This window comes from Pleurodeles waltl, chromosome 5, assembly GCF_031143425.1.
Source record: "Pleurodeles waltl isolate 20211129_DDA chromosome 5, aPleWal1.hap1.20221129, whole genome shotgun sequence".
NCBI lineage: Eukaryota > Metazoa > Chordata > Amphibia > Caudata > Salamandridae > Pleurodeles > Pleurodeles waltl.
Window position 1 is genome coordinate 730,571,101 of NC_090444.1, and position 16,091 is coordinate 730,587,191.

Sequence of the window (16,091 nt, forward strand, 5' to 3'; positions counted from 1 at the left end):
TGGGGTGCAGAGGTGCTCTGGCTGTCCTTTTTGCTGAGGGGATCCCCTGGCGCTGTTGAAAAGCAGCACTTGGCAAAAGTACACTTCAAGGTGGATTCATACTCTACCCTTGTGAAGTAGAGGCTTCTGGGGCCCCAGGAAATGGATTCACCAGCTGGAACTTCACCACCACATCTGGTGACTCCAAGTAGAGAGGTGGCCTTACAGTTGTTTGTGGGGACTGGTTGTGCCAAAGATGTTTTGCTGTTCCTCTCTAAGACGCCTCCTTCATGATGCAGATTCTCATGAGTGGGGTCATTGCCAATGTCGATCACTATGTTGGGGAACTGCTCTGGAGAAGGAGATGTCCAAGAAGCTGTTGTTTACTGGGCTGGTGACAAACAAGCCTTGGCAGTGGCAAAAGTAGCCCATGATTCCTTTGTCAGCTGGAGGCTGTTCGGAGGGGGTAGGATCTCAAACCTTGGTGAGAGCCTCACTGCCACTCCTGGGGTGCAGTTCACCAACATTCTTTGAGCTCACTCATGAGAGTCCCGATGGGTTGCACTTCTGGGAACGTAGCATGACGCTACTTCTGCAGGTTACAAGTGACAGGTACTAACAGTCATTGGAGTCTGCTTTAGGTTTCTGGCGTCCACTGGAATCCCACTTGCTGGGAACAATGAGTTCTCATCACAGGCACATGTCGATCACAGAGTTCTATTATATCGTCTCCTCAGGGCACTTTAGTGTCCACTCTTTGCACTGCGGCAGAGTCCGAAGTCCTGTTGTTGATGACAATGTCTTCTTTGTGCCTCTTCTCCATTTCAAAGTCAGAACTGAGGTTCTGGTGCCAGAGCAGCCCTTTAAATCCCGCCCCTAAAGTGATGACTCCCTATGGGACAATGTCACTTTTCTACCAAAAACCCACTATTCCTAGGGTTTGCCAACATGTTAAAACCCTTCTTCAGCTGTATAGACCTTCTACCCTAAAGGTGTGGCTAGTCTCTGGGGGTTGTACACCTCTTGAAGAGTTAATTTTCCCACCAACCAACATGGGCAGGGCAGGAAGAGCTTTGTCTGTGAGTGGGGGACAAGAGATTACACATCAAGGGTGGTGAAGCCTTTGAGCTCACCGTCTTGATCATTGTAAGCACTAGCCTTCCTGGAGGGGGAGGTGTGATCTCCTTCCTGCCCAGGGCCTTTATCTCTGTTCTGGGGGAAATGTTAGCAACTCCAGCAGGAGACCAGATTCTTGTCTTGGTGGCAAATGGGTCAGGAGAGCCCACCAGGGCAGGGCAAAGCTGGTATTGTGGTGGGCATCCTCTAAAGACGCTACTAGGGTACATGCTGGTTAATCATGGACACAGGAAATGTGCTCAGAGTTAAAAAGAATGGGGGAATCAGGGGAATCAGCTGGGCCATCATAGAGCTGGACATTTGGGGACTGCCTGAGTGCCAGCCCATGTTATTCTATGGACTGCTGGTCATTTGTGGTAGCACTACTTTTAAAATGCTGCAACAGGGCCATCTATGCTTGTGCATGCATGTCCACACTTTTAACACAGTGCACCCTGCCTCTGCGGCTTTAGGATGCCTGCATTAGGGGCGACTGACCTGTGCTATGGTAGTGAATGGACTCTGCCTGCACGTAATGTGGGAAGAGTCGAACTCGAGCATGCAAGATGCTGATGCAGGCTGACAAGACAGCTCTGCAGGTTTACTTTTACTTGGGTAAGACATGGTGACACAATCAGTGCTGCAGCCCTGGTGAGCCCTTTATATATATACTTAAGTCCCCTTTTTGGCTGGTATATTCATATATATATGCATACATATATCCAAGAGTCCAGTAAGAATATTGGTCTAAATACACTACACACAATAGGATTCAGTATTGATGATGAACTGGCAGTCCTAGTGGGTTAGACAAATACAACTCGCAGATAAGGTGAATAGGAGTCTGGGGTGAATTGTTTGGTGGGATTGTATAATTGTAGTATGTCCTGCCTTTTGCATTTCTTAGCCTTTCCTGGACATATATTGTGTGTTTTTTACTTGATTTTAACCTTTTGGTGTGGTTGCACATTTCTTTTTTTGTATGAACCAGTGAGTAGTTGGTGTATGCAAGAACAGCTACTGCCAGATCTCTTGAATGAACTCTAACTGGGTTGTGGGATTCAGCAAAAGAGCTATTGTATCCTTTTTGTTATGTCAGATTGTTTGCCCACTTGGGCTTGATTGATTAGTAGGAAGTTTTTTTTGCCCACTAGGGCTTGATTGTTTGGGGGTATCACACACAAGCTGAATATTTTTAACTAGAGCGTTATTTTAGCAGGAGATTTTACAGTGTAACTTTGTATGACCTAACAGGAGGGCACATTACCTCCAGCAACCCAGGGCCATTAATTGGGGTAATGTATTAATAATTGTGTTTACAAAATGCAAAGGGCAGTCTATGACCTTCTTTTTTTCTTATTAGATACAATTTGGAATCACTTATTTAGGATGTGCTGTAATATCATGCTAAATGTGTAGTATTAATTTATATTGCAGCATTAGCATAGTATAACCAAATCTGTTGTATATATTTCATTTCACTATCCACGTTTCCACATCAAATTTGCCGATATAGTAGCAATATAATGATGTCATTGCTTTTCCAGAGTAGTTTTTGATCTCTAATATTGTAAGCACGATGGGTGATTTAAAAAATACTCTGTTTGATGTTGTCCTGACCCATGACTAAGGGGACAGGATATCCAAAACATGTTGGGTGTTTGGTTGCCATTATTAAAAATAAAAGCTTCACTACTGCAAGAAGTTGTTGCTACAACCACTTTTTTGGTCGGGTCTCAACATAGGGAATTCAAACCGAACAAACTGGTTTTGGAATATATAGGCATTGCTACCCTGTGGCAGCCTGCCACATTGAGGCAAGGGATATCCTCAACTCCGAAAGCAATGCCAACGACTGCATGATTGCAAAACCACAAGACAAGGTCAACACGTTTTGGCTGAATGCCTTCGACCGGACATCTTAATCCACAACTACCTTCAATTTAAGAAGTCCTTCTTCCATATCTCCTTCCAGCTTCCAAAACAACTAGACCATTATCGTTTTCCCTTGTAGTCCCTGCATGTCTAAACAGGCACCATCTTAAGATTATCACTATGATTAACATTAAAAAATTATGAAAAACAGAATCTGGAGTGACCAAGCATCAATTGGACCCACATAATTATAACAATATTAACAATTGTTACACAAATTGATTCATATTGGACCCAAACATAACATTTTTGGATAGATTACCATTTCATGATTGAATGCTGCAACATAAGTCTATTGTCATGTCTTTTCTCTTTGATTCAATCAAAAACATGATGCCACCTCAAGAGATCTCTAACAGCACATAGACAGTGTTCAACCATAAATCGATCTAAGTTAATATTATTGACCTCACCACATTATCTTATCATAGCAGGGATACATGTACTGTTGAACCATTTAAAAAAGGGCCGATGTATTGCACCAATCTCTTAAATGGACATATGTCTTATCCAGGTGACTGGTTGACACCTGTTCGGTATAAGTCAATAAGGACGCTCAATGAAGGACCACATGCCAATTATGAACACAATTTAGCTTTACTAGAATTTCAGGTAAATGTATGCATTTGGCACATCAACATGGTAGAATAAAAATAGCAATAAAGAGCATCTATTTATATATGAGTACACTACAATGAGCATCTATGTATTTATGAGCAAAGAGTTCATTGACAGATATAAGCTTTGATTAACTGTATACCAAAATGCGTCACACTACGATGTTCAGGAAGCAAAATATAAACAAGCTGAATACTTCAGACAAGCTTTGATTAACTGCATACCAAAATGCATGTTGCTATTACTGCAGCAAGCTCACACTACGATGTCTAGGAAGCAAAATATAAACAAGCTGAATACTTCAGATTATAAACACAGTGCAAGCATAATAATCAATCATAATAATAGAGCAGAGAAACAAAGGCCTTTCATCCCTGGGTGGAACTTAACTTAGTCCACAAAATGCTGGGAAGCCCTCTACTGCCCGCTTGGACCTCTCTCCCCCTCGAGCGTCACGGTCTCTGAACAGCAAAACAGGGAGGCAGTGCTGTGGGCCTGGTGATGGCAGCTTTCACAACCCCATCTGCGAGCTTCAATTCCCTCACCCACACTTCAGTGCTTAAATAACTTGAAGCTTGAATTCTATCCCTTTCTGGTATTTTCTAGCTATGTTATCAGCACTTGTCTCTTGGCTGCTCTGCCATTCCTTAGCCATTGTTTTCATTCCATCTTCTCCCTGTACTCTCGTTCTCAAGGTTGAGACGGAGTCTCCTACACCACCTGTTTCTTACACATGGAGCTGCGAATAAATTTATCTACGGAATGTTGGGAAACAAGCTTGAAAACAACATTGTGAACTTTTCCACGTTGTTCGGGTTTCAGCAGGCATCACGCTCATCTACACTGCTCAAGCTAATTAACCCTTTGCGATACAATGTCTTCCGCACCTTTCCCTATACTGATCACACCACCCATTAGATGAGCGCGATGCATGCGAAACAAAAATCATTTATTTTGACGTTCCGCTAGCTAGGTTGCTAAGAATACTTGTCAACGTTATTTTAAGCGCCTGCATCTTAGTATAAAGCTGTTTTGTGCGTACATATAGGGCCTCATTCCAACCCTGGTGGTCTATGACCGCCAGGGTGGAGGGACGCGGAAACACCGCCAACAGGCTGGCGGTGCTTCAGAGCCCATTCTGACCGCGGTGGTAAAGCCGCGGTCAGAAAAGGGGATCCGGCGGTTTCCCACCGGAATACCCCTGGCAGGGCTGAATCTCCATGGCGGCACTGCTTGCAGCGCTGCCATGGAGATTCCGACCCCCTTCCCGCCATCCTGTTCCTGGCGGTTTTTACCGCCAGGAACAGGATGGCGGGAACGGGTGTCGTGGGGCCCCTGGGGGCCCCTGCACTGCCCATGCCATTGGCATGGGCAGGGCCCATGCCATTGGCATGGGCCATTTGGCATGGGCAGTGCAGGGGCCCCCTAACAGGGCCCCATAAAGATTTTCACTGTCTGCATTGCAGACAGTGAAAATCGCGACGGGTGCAACTGCACCCGTCGCACCCCTGCAACTCCGTCGGCTCCATTAGGAGCCTGCTTCATTGTTGCAGGGCCTTTCCCGAAGGGCCGGCGGGTGCCCCTTTGGCGGGCGCCCGCCGGCCCAGCGGGAAAGCTAGAATGGCCTCTGCGGTCTTTTGACCGCGGAACGGCCAAGTGGTGGTTCCCGCCGGGCGGGCAGCGCCCGCCGAAGTTAAAATGAGGCCCTTAGTCTACATAGTATAGTCATTAGAGTAACACAAACAATCAATAACCAAATTAGCAGATGTAACACTATATTTAGCGTCTTTGTAGCTCCTGGTGCCCAGCCTAAGAAGATGTCATACCAATGATGCTCAGTTACTTGCTGGATGCGTGAAGCAGTGTGCATAAGCTGCTTAGCATCTATGGTCATCTGTATGGCTGTGCCCTTGGTGTATTTAGCTGCCATATCAAATTTAGCAAATGTAACTTGTGCGTAGTGCCTGATTGCCTATAATCTGGGTAGCTGAACAACAAGCAGGATGTTCCACTCTACTGCGCTCGCATTTGCGTCTCTAATGTGGTTATGGTGAACTTAGTCAGTCGGTACAAGATGTGAGTGCTTATGTCAAAAATGCTGGTAATATTGCACATACACATTACTTGCTCTCTGGTGGTTTGTACAAATCCGTTAATAAGTAAGGAATGATTAGTGACATAACATATACTCTCTGTCCCTATCTGATATAAGTCTGTGCCATTAATAGGAGAAGGTAACTATTCACATTCTCCTGGTATTGTGTGAAGACATGGATCTAGCACCCGTCCAGTGTGGGTACATACCCACCCCTTAGATCAATCTGCACATCTAGAGGGATCTACAGTATGATTTGTTAGATCAATCCACTTATTGTCAGTGTGAGGTATCCACCATTCTTTACCTATCACTACGGGGAGCAATACAAAAGGGCACCACATGTCAGGAGGAAGATCACTTCTTGCTATATCAAAAAGAGCATAACTTATTTCTTCCTCACAGTGAAACTGTATGGGCTTTACCCATATTTTTTCAGGCAAATGCAATTGTTGTCTCCAATATTCACCCTGAAGCTGTCCCCATTCCGCTTTAAAGTCTGCATACTGTTGATTAACAATTCTTTGCCATAGTATGCACTGGATGCCCTTGGTCACTGTTTGTGTGTTTTGAAAGCTTTTTCCGAATTGTTCATAAGTAAAATTATGCCATTGCCAATCACGATGCAACCCACGCAGGACTTTCCATACTTCTTGTGAGTGTGTGGGCCCCCATTGAGAAATTACTTTTATGGCCTCTCCTGTACTATATCCTTTAGAAGATAGCTTATCCCTAACGGCTTCAATATCAAAAGAATTCAGGGCCCCTGCCCCGATTCCGGTGGCCCCAGCTATCAAGGATCCTAGATCTTTTCTAATGCATAACTTTGGCAAGGGCCATAATTGTGGCGTCCATGGTGCACATAATGGATCATACTTTGAGACATTCCCCATGGCAATATTTATCTGTAACACAATATGGTTAATTATGCTTGCATGCAGAGCTTGCTTACATCCTATAATAACAATAATAATAGTTATAATAATAATAATAATAAGCTTTATTCGGTCATTGAGGCCATCAAAGCATAAAGAAATACAATAATAACAAAATATAAAAGCAAGCAATAAAAGATAAGATTGACTTAATATCTCGATGTACATATACGTGGTTTAAAACAGAACAGTAAAAATACATCCCTTTCTTCATACCTTCTAAATCCAAAAAAAAGTATTAACATGGAATAAAAAACTGATTTCAATGAGTGATGTCGCATACGCCAAGCTGTCGCAAGGAACTTGCTGACAGCGTGGATAACATTTATGGAAGTGTCACTCTTTAAGATCCTAATAGCTGTAAAACAGTGTCTCAGACCCAGGTTTCGGCAAGTTGTACGGATCCATTTTGCTCTGGGAGTTGTGTAAGCAGGGCAAAAGAACATAAAATGTTCAATAGTTTCTGTGCAAACAAGACAAGCTGGGCAGAGATCTGTAGATGAAGACCCGCCCCAATTCTTAGTTAGAGATAACAACGGGAAGCTTACATCCTATTCTATATCGAATTATGGAAACTTTGCCTAAGTTGCTGACCATGCGTCTTTCGGTTACATAAAACATGAAGGCTGGTGGTTTGGAGTATCGAACTCCTTTGGTTTCATCGTTCATTGTAACAACCACCATATGTCCTGGTAAAATAATTTGTTTGTCAGAGCAATCATAAGGTTTACACGGGTATGCCTGTCCTGGTGTAAAAGGTACAATGGTATCACAATATTTACATATCATGTTTAGCGTATAATTCAAAGCCTGTACTGTTGCTGGCGTCTCCTGCAACTCGTTCAGTCCGTTAGCATGTCAGATTTGCTGTCCAGTTACCTTTCAGGTCACAGCTTTGGCAGCCATCCACTTGCCTACAGGTACCTTCACGTTGCAAAGTGAAACATTTCCCTGGTCATCAGTTACGTTAGCGGCTTGAGGTGCACAAGTGACATGAAGATCCGTAACGACATTCTCTGCTACATTCAGTCGAACCCAAACACCTCTTCCGGTTGTAATTATGACCGCAAACTGGAACCACGTCATCGACGCAGATGTCATCGTTTACGACCGTGGGGTAAGTCTCACTGCAGGTACAAACACAGGTACATTAGAGTTCTTTAAAAGTACAATATACGTACTCCCCACCCCTTGACTCAATCTCTCACCTGCCTCTGGCTTTTTCCCTGGATGGTGCACCCATACTTTTCTTCCTGTGCTTCCAAATCCTCCCTCACCTCTCTGGGTGTTATCGGGGGGGCAGATCTTTCTTCAATGTGAGGGGTGTACGCTTGTTCACAAATCAATTGTGCAAGTCTGTCATGTGTTTGATATGATACAGCAGCATCTCCTTGGTTCAATAATACTACTTTAACCTCTCCTCTATAATCTGGGTCTATGACTCCCCCTAGCACCGACACTCCCTTGATAGCTAGGCTGGATCGAGGGGCAATTCTACCATATGTTCCAGGTGGTACCCTTACTCCTATTCCTCGGGGAACAGTTTTCACCTGTCCCACAGGTATTTCTCCATCCTCTGGAGCAAACAGGTCCAGTCCTATAATGCCAGAAGTAGCCTGTAAAGGTAATCGAGCTCGAGGGTTTGTTTTCCAGACAATCATTGTATGGGTGGTTTCTTTATCATGCCCTGTCATCCAAATGAAAGGAGTCTGCTGCCCAACTGGTCTATTGTTCAATTCGAACAAGGCTTTGTCTAAATTGCTACTCCATCCTTTTAGAGTCTGATGTGCTGATAACTTTTTTTGCTGTTCTTTCAACAATCCGTTATATCTCTCAATCATGCCTGCAGCTTGTGGATAGTAACTAAAGTGCAAAATCCACCAAATTCCTTGTTCCTGCGCCCAGTACTGCACTGTTTTCCCTGAAAAGTGTGTGCCCCAATCTGTTTGGATCTCATCAGGTACCCCATAATGTTTTATCAGGTAGTTTAGCCCTCACAAAGTGGACTTTTGGTCTGCAGACTTACAGGGCATACCCAACATAAGGCCAGAGTAGGTATCCACCATGGTCAATATGTAGCTTTTTCCTCCTTCTTTTGGTAGCAGCCCGATATAGTCTAATTGCCACACCGTAGCAGCTGCAGTTTCTCTTCTGATATGGCCGCTAGGCTTCTTTTGCAGGGGCATTTGTCTAATCTGGTTTCATGTAGGGCACTCCTTTACTGCTTGTTGCACTTGTTCTTTAGTAACTGGAATTTGTCGTTGCTGTGCCCATGCATAAGTGCCATTCTCTCCTAGATGTCCGGATGTTGCATGGGCCCAGTTTGCTAAAGCAGCTTCAGCTTCCTCATTGATGACCACCGTTCGTGTTTTGGCCATCTGATATGCGGTGTTGTTGAATAGAGATGCAAGTGAGATGTCCAATGGGCAGTGGGCATCCACATGTCCCACATAGATTCACATTTTTGCCCTTTCTCCCACATCTCTTCCCATAGCTGCTCGCCTCCCCAAATGGAAGTGCCTTTAATTTTCCATCCATCCTTGCGCTGTCGGGGCCCAGCTTACTAGTCCTTGGTAAGTGGCCCAACTGTCAGTGTACGCAAATGTTTTCTCTCCGATGGGGGCTTGTTCGATCACTGCTGCTACCCCCTGCAGTTCTGCAAGCTGGCTTGATCCATTATCCCCTCCTCGCAGCAACAGCGTTTCTGTAGCAGGCTGGAATGCAACTGTTTGCCATTGTCTTTTTCCTTGAACCATGCATTTTGCTATTCTTCTTCAGTGAGTTGTTCAAAAGGTGGGGCTGTTTTAAATGGTGAGGATTCCATTTCAGAGGGCTCTGGTGAGGGGGCCATTGCCTGCAAGTCCACTGCCCCTAGCACATCTTCTTGTAATTTCGACACTCCTGCTGGCCCCGGTTTTGCCCTCTGCTGCAGATACCATTTCCACTTTACGATGGTAGACTCCTGCGTCCTGCCTACTTTAGTGCCAACCCCTCCTTCTCTTATCCAGCCTAGTAAGGGGACCCGTGTTCCAAAGGTGACCGTCCGGTCACCAGTTATGCGTTCTGTTTCCACTAATGCCCAAAATGCCCCTGGTAGTTCTTTTTCTAATGGGGTGTAATTGCTCATGGATGGTGTTAATCTCTTTGACGAAAATCCTTGTGGCACCCTCTTTTTGTCCTGCCTCTGCCATAGGCTCCACATCACTACATCATCCTGTACTATCATTTCCAGCTCAAACGGGTCTCCTGTGATGGAACCTAACGCAAAATAATTCTTTTGCTCCCTCAAAGGCCTCTTGCCGTTCAGGTCCCCATTGGGAAGTGTGCTTTTTTCGTGTGACTTGATATAATGGTCTCAGTATTAATCCTAAGTGAGGGATATGTTGTCTCCAGAATCCCATCAAGCCAATAAATCGTTGTGCTTCTGCTTTAGTTGTAGGAATCTTTAGCTGCTGTACCGTATCAATCACTTTCTGTGGTATTCTTTTTACCGGCCCTGACCAAATAGCGGCCAGGAATTTCACCTCTTGTGCCGGGCCTTGGACCTTTTTCGGGTTAATAGCCCATCCCCTCTGCTGTAAGTATTCAATTAACCTTTCCAGTGTGTCTGAGACTTGCTCTTTAGTTTCCCCAGTGATCATGATGTCATCAATGTAATGTGCAAGTCGGGTGTTTCCTGCCGAGAAGTTGGCTAGATCTCTGGCTATTAGTCCATGACACAATGTGGGACTATGCACATACCCCTGGGGCAACTTCCTGAATGTGAATTGTCTGTCCTGCCAGCTTATTGCAAATTGGTCTTGACTGGCCTCATCAATGTCAATTGAAAAGAAGGCGTTTGCTATATCACTCACGGCTTTACTCAACTGTTCCACCAGTGTGATGATGTCTGGGACTGTGGCTGCCAAGGGTGGAGCCACTTTATTCAGTTGTCAATAGTCGACAGTCATTCGATAGGTATCATCTGGTTTATTCATGAGCCATATGGGAGAGTTAAATGGGCTCACAGCCGGCCTTAACACACCTGCATCTAGCAGCCCCTGAATGGTTTCTGAAATCTCTTTATGACCTCCGGGTATGCGGTACTGTTTAATGCACACCGGCTCCTTTGGATGAGGCGCATGTAATGGGCTCCACTTTGCATGCCCAACCAGAACTGTCCTAGATTTCTTTATATGTACGCTCCTCACACCAAAAGTAAATGTTCCCCATTGCGTATCAATAGTTTTGCCTAGTAACAAATCCATGCCAATAATGTGTGGTACTTCAGCTATTAATACTTCTGCCGATTTGACAGTTTGAGTTTAACGGTTTGGCCGCTGTCTCAGCACCCCCGTAACCATTAATGATCACACCCTTTCCTGGCAGCCTCTTAGGTTTTCCATTTATCAAAGTTACTTCTGCACCTGTATCAAGCAGTGCCATAATATGTTGTGTTCCTTTTTGCCAGTAAATGATAAGAGGTACATATGGCCGCCTGTCCCCAGGGCTTACCTCTTGCACTGCTCTGACCCCCGGGTTTGGCCTGACCTTCATAATAAGGGGTCTGTGACTTCCCAGTCAACGCTGGACAAGTCGGGATATAGAGTTGAGACAGGCACCTTCCTACTTTTCCCTGCTTCTGTTTTTTCTTTCTCAGACTCTTCCATTGGTGGTGCTGAGGGCTGCTTTTCATTGAATGCCTCCTTTTCTTTCTGTCTACACTGCAATGCTTTCCATTTATTAAGCAGATAAGGGGTAGGTGTCAGACTTTGGCATACTTCTAAGCACAGTACTGATTTGGCCTCTCCTACCAAAAGTTCTCATTTAGTCAGTCCATGCCACGCACTTTGTTCTCTTAAATCATATTCTTCTCATTATTCATGTGGTAAAATGCATCTATATAACAGGAGTGGTCGATGGTGGCTTAACTGTTCAAATCCACAATGTTTGCAAGGATGGAACTACAATTCCCAGCATTCTTCCAGAACAGCCATGATTGAGGGGGTGGCTCCTCTATAAAAACCGACCGCACCCAGCTTCCAGTGCTTACTATTTTGGAGTTTTGCCCATGTTGGATCTTGCATGCAGTTCCTGTTCAGTCTGCCATCATCTGGAGTTCTTGTTGAAGCGAGTGGACGGACTCGCTGTGGTGAGAGTGTTTTCTCAGGATTCTAGCAACATTGTTTATTTAGAACAAATAAAAGCTGTGTGCTATTTTATTGCCGCTCCAAGTTTCCCATGGAGACTAAGTAATTGTTTAATTGCTTCAGTTGTTAGTTCGTTCTTGAATTGACCATTTCTTGGAATGATTTAATTATTTTAAAGTAAATGTTATTCTTTAAGAATTAGAGTGCTTTTGAAAAAATAGCGAACTGTTATATTTTGCGTGCTTGTTAATAGTTTGTGTATGTAGGGACAGGAAATGTTTACACGCGCGCACGACTTCAAGAAATGTTTTAGAATTCTATGTTTGTTTAAAAGGAAAACATTTAAACACGCGCGCTCGGCTTCAAGAAATGTTTATTTAGAATTCTATGTTTTGTTAAAAGGAGAACAGTTGTACACGCGCGCTCGGCTTCAAGAAATGTTTTAGAATTCTATATTTGTTTAAAAGGAAAACATTTATACACGCGCGCTCGGCTTCAAGAAATGTTTATTTAGAATTCTATGTTTTGTTAAAAGGAGAACAGTTATACACGTGCGCTCGGCTACAAGAAATGTTTATTTAGAATTCTATGTTTTGTTAAAAGGAGAACAGTTGTACACGCGCGCTCGGCTTCGAGAAATGTTTATTTAGAATTCTATGTTTGTTTAAAGGGAGAACATTTGTATACGCGCGCTCGGTTTTGAAGAAAGGTTTATTTCAGAATTCATTGTTTTGTTAGAAAAAGGAATATATTTACACACACGCGCTCAGAGTTAAAAAGGCTTATCATTTGTATTTCATTGTGTGCTTTGAAAAGAACATTTTTATACGTGCGTAATAGATTTAAAAGGGTTTATAGTTATTTAGAAGCTTTGGTATAATGTAGACTTATTTTACATGCTTACGAACTTATTGACTAATAAATACTGAATAATTGTTTAATGTCCTTGTATTTATTTCTCATGCTTGTGAACATACTTTTCCGTTTTTGTAGAATAATAACAGAAAACAAAATCCAGAGGAAATCAGACTTTGACAGAATAGTAAGCCCACAACATTTATTTTTCCTCTTGGTTTGTGCTATTATTATTAAAATGGCCACTTTAGATACTGTCATGCAAGCTTTGAACCAGTTACAAAAAGATTTGCAAGAATTAAAAAATACCACAGCAGCTCTCGTTACAAAGGTGACACAACTACAAACCAAAGTAGATGGTACAACAACAATGCAACAAAGAGCTACTTCCCAACCACATGTTACTCCTTCTAGTAACATTTCAGTACATGTTCCCACTCAAATTCCTCTTGCTGCTCCTGAAAGATTCGCAGGAGATTCCTCTAAAGTAAAAATCTTCCCTACACAAGTGGAGTTACATTTTACATGTCGTCCAGCTGCTTTCCCTGACCCACAGTCGAGAATAGCCTTCCTTATTTCATATTTACCTGGAGATGCTGCTACATGGGCAGTACCATTAGTACGTCAGGATAGTAGGCTATTGTATAACTGGCGTATGTTTATAAATGAGTATGAAAAAGTTTTTGATCGATGATCTGTCACATTATCAGCTGATAAAGAACTCTTAGAACTACGACAGGGCAATAAAGATCTCATCACATATCTCTCTCATTTTAATCGTCTAGTTATGGAAACTTCTTGGCCTGAAGAGAAAAGAGCCGCACTTTTCTATCAGGGGCTTAAAGAAGAATTAAAAGATATTTTAGCACAAATTGATCCTCAACCAAAAACTTGCAATGACTTGATAGATCTCACTTTAAGATTGGATCATAGGATTGCTGAAAGAAAAGGAGACAAAAAACACCCCGAACATAGCTTTTGGCGTTCTGAACGAAATCAAAATACTTTTGCATCCACCTCTTCATCAGACAATACTGGTGAACCCATGGAAATAGGGACACTGCGTCAACCCCTAACTAAGGAAGAAAAATAACTTTGTCGCCGTAAGGGACAATGTCTCTATTGTAGAAAAAAAGGACACTTTGTGAGAGACTGTCCATCTAAACCAAAAAATAAATGGGATTCAAATACTAATCCAAAGAAAAAGAAGCCATGCTTGAAAATTCAGAGGAAAACTAGTAGGCCCAAGAATCAAGGAAGGGAACCTCTTGGGTACAAAAATGATCCCTTCAGTACATTCCAAAACTAGTCATCATATTAGACATTTACGACTTTCTATACAAATTATGGTCCAAGGAAAATGGCAGAAAGTTCAAGCTTTGATAGATTCAGGTGCCACTGGAAATTTTGTAGACTCTCAAACTTTTAAATCATTAGGACTTACGTGTGCCAAAAAACAAATACCTGAAATTGTACAAGCTGTGGATGGAAGTGAATTATCTGGAGGCCCTGTTACCATGCGCACTGTACCTATTCACACAATTTGTAAAAATATTGATGGTCAAGAACACCAAGAAAGTCTCTCTTTCGATATTATTCAAGCACCACAGTATGGTTTCATATTTGGAATGCCATGGTTAATATTACATAATCCACGTATCGACTGGAAAGAACAAACACTTAACTTTCTTTCAGAATTTTGTCCAAATAATTGTTTACATAATGATCAGGAAAAATGTTCACAATGTATAGCTACAGCAGCAGAAAAATATATCATATTACCTCATATATATAATGAATATGAAGATGTCTTCAGTGAACAAGCTGCAAGTACCTTACCCCCACATAGAACATACGATTGTCAAATAGATCTCTTGCCAGGTTCGGTCATACCTAATTGTAGAATTTATGCTCTATCTGAAAAGGAGAATCTTGTTTTACGCAAATATCTTGATCAGTGTTTAGAAAATAATTTGATTTGTCCTTCACGTTCTCCAGCTGCCTCTCCATTATTTTTTGTACCCAAGTCACATGGTGAGGTACGACCATGTATAGACTATAGAGCCATGAATAAGATCACGATAAAAAAAAAATATCCATTACCTTTAATCCCAGTGTTGTTAGATCAAGTTAAGAATGCAATAATTTACACTAAGCTTGATCTACAAGATGCTTACCATTTGGTTCGCATTCGTGAAGGTGGTGAATGGAAAACAACTTTTAAAACCCGTTATGGCCTGTTTGAATACCTGGTAATGCCCTTTGGTTTGTGCAGTGCTCCTGCTGCTTTTCAATATTTTCTTAATGATGTATTAAGAGAATATCTTGATATCTTTGTAATCGTATATATCGATGATATTCTGATCTATTCCACCTCAGAAGAATTACATAAAGAACATTTAAAGAAAGTTTTACATACCTTAAGAATTCATCATTTATTTTGTAAGCTTAGTAAATGTGAATTCCATGTCACCACAGTGGAGTTTTTGGGGGTTATTTTAACTCCTAAAGGAATGCAAATGACCGAACGAAAGATCCAAGCAGTAATGGAATGGCCTACGCCTAAATCTGTACGAGATGTGCAATGCTTTTTAGGCTTTGCTAATTTTTATCGATGATTTATAGATCATTTCTCTCATAAGGTGGCGCCCATCACCAGACTGTTACGCAAAAACATTCCCTTTTGTTGGTCTGAAGAAGCTAATGCAGCATTCATCATGTTAAAACAGTAATTTACTACTGCACCTGTTTTAGCCCACCCGAGAGTTACGGACCCTTTTATCGTGGAAGCCGATGCCTCAGATGTGGCAATAGGAGCCATTTTAACACAACATAATCCTTACAATGGACAACTTTATCCAGTTGCTTTCATGTCCAGAAAATTGACTGTCGCTGAACAAAATTATACTATTGCAGAGAAGAACTTTTAGCAATTAAAGACGCTTTCAAAGAATGGAGACACTATCTATCAGGATCCAAGCATAAAATCACAGTATACTCTGATCATCGAAATCTCAAGTTTATGAGCTCAGCTCGGATTTTGACTCCTAGACAATTAAGATGGATGAGATTTTCACAGAATTCGATTTCATTGTAACCTTTCGCCCAGGCACAGAAAATAGAAAAGCAGATGCTCTCACAAGACAAGATTCTTCTCTATCTCATGAAAAACAACAACCACAATCTATTATAGATCCTACAAAAGTACTCTGTTTCATAGCCGCTGATGATTTTTTAGATCTTATTCGCTTTCACTTTCATATCACAGACTGGCAGAATTGGTTACAACAAAGCACTAAACATACTATTCAACAAGGTTTACCATTATTTGACTCTCGAGAACAGTTGTACACGCACGCTCGGCTTCAAGAAATGTTTTAGAATTCTATGTTTGTTTAAAAGGAAAACATTTATACACGCGCGCTCGGC